We start from the raw sequence: 6,866 nt of genomic DNA, 5'->3' as shown, positions 1-6,866 counted from the left end.
TCCAGACTCCAAAAGGTGCGATAATAAACTTCTGTGGTTTAAGCCACTCAGTCTATGGTATTCTGTTGTGGCAGCCCCAGGAGACTAATATAGTGGAAATTAAGCTGGTTTTTCACCATATTAAGTGACTTTAAGAAAAAGAAAAATAAGGGGCCCCTGGGTGGCTCAGTTGGTTAAACATCCAACTTTGGCTCAGGTCATGATCTCACGGTTTGTGAGTTCGAGCCCCACATTGGGCTTTCTGCTGTCAGTGCAGAGCTCACCTTGGATCCTCTGTCTCCCTCTCTCTCTGCCCTTACTCTGCTGTCATGTGCTCTCTCTCTCTCAAAAATAGACAAAGATATAAAAAAAACATTGGGGTGCCTGGATGGCTCAGTTGTTTAAAGCGTGCACCTTCAGCTCAGGTCATGATCTCACAGTTGGGGAGTTTGAGCCCCACACTGGGCTCACTGCTGTCAGTGCAGATCCCGCTTCGGATCTTCTGTCCCCTGTTCTCTCTGGCCCTCCCCAGCTCATGCTCTCTCTCCCTCTCTTAAAACTAACAAACATTTTAAAAAAATAAATAAAAAGCCATATACAAAAGAATATATACTGTATGCATCATACATCATATGTTTATATGAAATTATACTGTATGCATCATACATCATATATTTATATGAAATTCTAGGGGAAAAATACCACAAAGACAGAAAACAAAGCAGTGGTTGCCAAAGGGCAGGTTGGATGGGGGGTGACTCGCTTAAGGATATGGTTCGGGTAGTGAAAGTGTCATCTACCTTGACTGATACGTTGGCTGCACAGCTTTATATTTGTCACACTTACCAAAGTTCACACTTAAAACTGGTAGATTTCACTGTATGTAACCTAGATATCTATACAATGAAATTTTGTTTAGAATGCTATAAGAATGCACAGTATATGAGGTGTACCTGGAGTCGTGTGGATAGGTTGGCAGCTTGCAGGAATTTTTGGAAAAGCGGAAGCTGTGAGTGGGAGCTTCATGAAGGCAGGAGGGGGTCTTGTGCACTGCTGTGTATCTAGGCTGTATCCTGGTGCTCAGCACATGGTGTATGCTCAGCAGAACCTTAGTGATTGAATGGAGAATGATAGCCTCTCTAAGTATCAAAGAATGAAGATTGGGACCAAGGAGGAGCCGTGTGAATTTCCAGAGCCTGGCAACAAAAGGCCAGGAAAGGGGAAAAAACAATTATGTGGAGACCTCAGTGCCACCCGTATACATGTTAACTGTATTCTAATGATAGTCATATGAGAGCTCTGTTCTGCCTACACCAAACGGATAAATACATGACTTTAAATTTTAAAGGAGGGAAAAAGATACACAAACAAATTCCTCTGGTTTCAGTGCAGATGGAAAACTAATGGAGAGGGGAAAGTCTGGAGTTAGGGAGAGTACAGGAGAGACTGTTGGGACGTGTGGGTTAAAGGAAAGTTCAGTTGCAATGGAAATGAATATAAGGGAGGCCTTGAAGATACTTTATCCTTTTCTTTTTGTGGACTTTTTATTTGTGCACAGTAAGTCTTTCCCTTTCAAAGACATTTCCCCCACCTCCTCCCCGCCCCCGATTCAGAGTAATCAGTACACAAGGAATAGAAAATTAAACATAGAAGAAAATTAACATGTCTACTAATTCTATCAACTTAAAAATTTAAGATCTATTATTTCTGATGTGTTTGTATGTGATTGTATCCGATTGTATGCGTGTACTTTTTCAAACGAATATGAAGGTTGGATTAAAACATCTTAAAGTTGGGACACTGCAGGTTAGGGGATTTTTAAGTAGTTTCTGCTTTCTAGGGTAGACCCTCTCTTTGTGCCAGGAGATCACCTGCATTCTAGTAGAGTCCTGAACTGCTGGGAATTGGCAGTGGTGTAGGAATTTCCGTCTGAGATGTTTCTGTTTAGCAAAACAGTAGTAGTTGGTGACAGCATCATTCGCCCCTCACATTTGAGGGTATTTTCTGCATACAGTTGGAAACTTCAGTTCTTTACTCCTGCATGAGATTGGGGGTCCATATTTGGGCACAGGCAACAGAATTTATCCAAATAATTGCTTTCATGTGGAGAGGCTGGTAGACTGTGCCTGACTGGCTATCAGACAGTATGACCCGAACTGAACCCGACCTTGGGGGAATGTTCTCTGGATTCTTCCATTGCCATGGACTGGAGCATGAGGATTAGATCACAATTCAGTTGCTGTTCACGTGTCCAATCATCCCAGGACAGAAAATGGAATAAATATTAAATGAGGGGAGGAAAAAAAGATGGCTGTGGCCTCCAGAACGAAGTGGGTAAAAACAAAGTGGAGAACAAAATGGATACAAGAGTCACAGTGGTGGTCTGTAAACAGGGTGGGAGCCTGGAGGTTTCCTATACTTCTTCCAGCCAGACTCCTACAAAGTTTCAAGGAATGTGGAATTACCAGGGAAAAACTCATTTTTATTTAAGGTAAGGAAGTAGAGGGAGTTGCCCCGAAAAAACTGGCGAGGAAGGGGAGTTTATTGATAATAGAGAAGTTCTAGATCACCACGGTAGCTGGATCGAAAGCAACGCACGTGTAATCCTAGAAGATAACTGTCTCAGTCTGTTTGGGCTGCTAGGACAAAATGCCATCGACTCTGTGGCTTATGAACCCCAGAAATTTATTTCTCACAGCTCCGGAGGCTAGAAAGTCCAAGATCAGGAACTGGCAGATTCAGTGTCTGGTGAGAAGGCACGTCCTGGTTCATAGATGGACATCTTGTGTTCTCACAAGAAGGGAGCTGTTGGGGGTCTCTGTCATAGGGCACTAATCCTATTCATGTGGGCTCTACCCTCATAACCTAGTCACCTCTGAAAGACCCTCCCCCCACCTCCTAATACCATCACATTGGGGATTAGATTTCAGCATATGCATTTTTTGGGGGAAACAAACATTTAGTGTATAGTAATAACTCATTTTTTTCAAATTCGATTTGAGCGGCGCCCGGGCGGCTCAGTTGGTTGAGCGACCGATTTTGGCTCAGGTCATGATCTCGCAGTCCGTGGGTTTCAGCCCCATGTTGGGCTCTGTGCTGACAGCTCGGAGCCTGGAGCCTGCTTGGGATTCTGTGTCTCCTTCTCTCTCTGTTCCTCCCCTGCTCACACTCTGTCTGTCTGTCTCTCTCTCTCTCAAAAATAAAAAGATTAAAAAAAATAAAATTAGATTTGAGGTCTGAGCATAAAATAGACAAATAGAAAACTTTAATTTGTTGCTGTTTTGAAAGATATTTGGACTCTCTAGTGCTATTCTGAGAATTAAATGTTCAATTACTATATCTCATTGAATTTTACCTATTCTAGATTAATATTAAACATACATATAAGTGCTACTTGGGTACAGTTATTTGATAAGCTTTATAACTTTTTGGGTTATTTTGCTCTGATGAGTTTTTGAACAGGCCAATAGACCAGCACTAAAAGGCGTAAGTTCTGGGGCCAGATTGCTTTGAATTCCACTTCTATTTAAACAGAAATGGCTTTTGATGAGTTAGATAATTTCTTGAAGCTTCAGGTTCTCTTCTGTAAAATCTGGATAACGACTAGATCAAAACTGTCCTGAGGTCTGTATGAAATAATCCATGTAAAATGCTGTGCACTTAATAAGTTCTCAATGTTAGCTACTATGATGATAAGAAATGCTATTTCAGTTATTAAAGGAGAATTATAAACTTAGAAATTTAACTCTGAGAGCTCTTTGGTCAAAATCCTCTTCTTGGTCTCAAGTCCTTGTTTTTTTTTTTTTAATTGAAGTATAATTAACATACAATGCTATGTTAGTTTCAGGTATATAACGTATTGATTTCACAATCTATACCTACATTACTCAGTGTTCACTACAGTTAAGTGTAGCCACCATCTGTTATACAACATTATTACAATATTATGCACTATGTTTCCTATATTGTACTTTACATCTCTCTGACTTATTTTACAACTGGAAGTTTGTACCTCTTAATACCCTTTGTCTACTTCACCCATCCCCTCCCCCACCCCTCTCTGGCAACCACCAGTATGTTCTCTGTATTTAAGAGTCTATTTTTTTGCCTTTGTTTTGTTTTTTAGATTCTACATATAACTTAAATGATATGGTATTTGTCTTTCTCTGTCTAATTTCACTTAGCATTATACCCTCTAGGTCCATTCATGTTGTCACAGATCAAAAGGCCTCATTCTTTTTTATGGCTGTATAATATTCCATGTATATGTATACTAAATCTTCTTCTTCTTCTTCTTCTTCTTCTTCTTCTTTGAAGTTTATTTATTTATTTTTGAGAGAGAGAGAGAACACAAGCATGGCAGGGGCAGATGAAGAGGGAGACACAAAATCCAAGGCAGGCTCCAGGTGCTGAGCTGTCAGCACAGAGACTGATGTGGGCTTGAGCCCACAAGCTGTGAGATCATGGCCTGAGCTGAAGTCAGATGCCCAACCGACTGAGCCACCCAGGCACCCCAATACCAAATCTTCTTTATTCATCCATTCATTTATGGACATTTGGGTTGTTTCCATATCTTGGATACTGTAAATAATTTTGCAACAAGTCTAGGGGTGCTCGTATCTTTTCAAATTAGTGTTTTTGTATTCCCTGGATAAATACCCAGTGGTGAAATTACTGGATCATATGATATTTCTATTTTAAATTTTTTGAGGAGCCTCCATACTATGTTCCACAGTGGCTGCACCAATGTAAATTGGTTTATGTTCCCAGCAACAGTGCACAAAATTTCCCTTTTCCCCACATCCTTGTCAATACTTGTTATTTTTTGCCTTTTTGACACCCTTCTGACTGGAGTGAGGTGAGATCTCATTGTGGTTTTGATTTGCATTTTTCTGACCATTAGTGATGTTGAACATCTTTTTTTGTGTATCTGTTTGCCATCTGTATGTCTTCTTTGGAAAGATTCAGGTCTTCTGCCTGTTTTTTAATTGGATTGTTTTTTGGTGTTGAGTTGTATACATTTACATATTTTGGATATTAACCCTCTTCTTGGATATGCCAGTTGCAAATATTTTCTCCCATTCACTAGGTTTTAGTTTTGTTGATAGTTTCTTTTGCTGTTCAAAAACTTTTTACTTCAGTGTAGTCCCAATAGTTTATTTTGCTTTTATTTCCCTTGCCTGAAGAGATCTATCCATAAGTACATTGCTAAGGATGATGCCCAAGAGATTACTGCCTATGTTTTCTTATAGGAATTTTATGGTTTCATTTTTTTTTAATTCTCATTTTAATTCTTTTTTTTTTTTCTCTTCAGTTTGGTTGCTTTCCATTACCCTATTTTCCAGATCACTGATTCATTCTTCTATATCCTCTAATTTGCTGTTGATTCCCTTTAGTGTATTTTAGAATTTCAGTTACTGAATTTTTCATCTCTGACTTGTTCTTTTTCATATTTTCAGTTTCTTTACAAAATTTTTTTTAATGTTTATTTATTAGAGAGAGTGAGCACGAGCATGAGCAGGAGAGGGGCAGAAACAGAGTTAGACACAGAATCTGAAGCAGGCTCCAGGCTCTGAGCTGTCAGCACAGAGCCCATCATGGGGCTTGAACTCATGAGCTGTGAGATCATGACCTGAGCCAAAGTCAGATGCTTAACCAGCTGAGCCACCTGGGGCCACTCATGTTTTGAGTTCTTTGTTGGAGTACTCATTGAGTTCATCTGCTCTTTTGTTAAGTCCAGGGAGTATCTTTATGACTATTACTTTGAATTCTTTTTTAAAATTATATATATAATATTTTTATTATATATATATATATATATATATATATATATATATATATATTTTAACTCTGAATGCCTTATCAAGCATATTGTTTATTTCATTTAGCTCTTTGTGATTTTTGTCTTGTTCTTTCATTTGCGACATAGTCTTCTGTCTTCTCATTTTGTCTACCTCTCTGTGTTCGTTTCTGTATGTTAGGTAGGTCAGCCATATCTCCTGGTCTTGAAAGTGGTGGCCTTGGATACAAGAGATCCTGCAGTGTCCTGTAGTGCAATCCGCCCTGGTCCCCGGACCATGTGCTTTGGGGGTGTCCTCTGCATGGGCTGCTTCTGTGGCTGAATCCCAACTGCTTTCTGCCCAGCTGGGTGCAGTGACCCACTTTGCCTGCTGTGAGCACACCGGGTACGGTTTGGTTCCCCTGCTGTGGCGAGGCCTGTCTGAGGCCACCAGGGGGCTCCTTGGTGAGTGGGACCAACAGTCATCCTTGGTGTTTGCAACTAGCTTCTCTGCCAGAGTTGTGGGTGCACAGAATGTCAGGGCTTACTCCCTGGGCAGCTAGCTAAGGGTCTGGGCTGTTGGAGCTGTGGGCGTCACCGGTGTGTGGGGTTATCTGCCCCTCTCCCCAGGGTAGAAGTCACTTTGGAGTGGTGCGGGTTTTGGCCAGGCTGCTTATAGGGTATGGCAGAGCAGGAGCTGCTTTGTTGTTGTTATTTTTGAAATGTATGTTTATTTTGAGAGAGAGAGAGAGAGAGAGAGAGAGAGAGAGAGAGAGAATCCCAAGCAGGCTCCACGCTTGGTATGGAGCCTGATGCAGGGCTCGATCTCATTACTGTGAGATCATGACAGCCAAAATTAAGAGTCAATGCTTAACCTACTGAGCCCCCCAGGTGCCCCAAGCAGGAGCTGCTTTGAAGGGGTGCCTGCCAAGGCCAGCAGGTTGCATGAAGTGGGCAGGGGACTGTGGAGATGGAGCATGAGGTGCTAGTAAGATAGGTGGGGGGTGTTAGCATTGGCTCCCACAAGCCTCCGGCTATCCAGGCTGGGAGAGGGGAAGAGAAAGGGCCCCTGCCAGCATTTCTGTTCCTGGGGAAATCTCCTTCAGGT

Source organism: Puma concolor, chromosome B2, assembly GCF_028749965.1.
Source record: "Puma concolor isolate L17-30 chromosome B2, mPumCon1.1.hap2, whole genome shotgun sequence".
In the NCBI taxonomy this organism is placed as follows: Eukaryota; Metazoa; Chordata; class Mammalia; order Carnivora; family Felidae; genus Puma; species Puma concolor.
The sequence above is the reverse complement of the archived record's forward strand: the minus strand, read 5'-3'. Positions refer to the sequence as shown.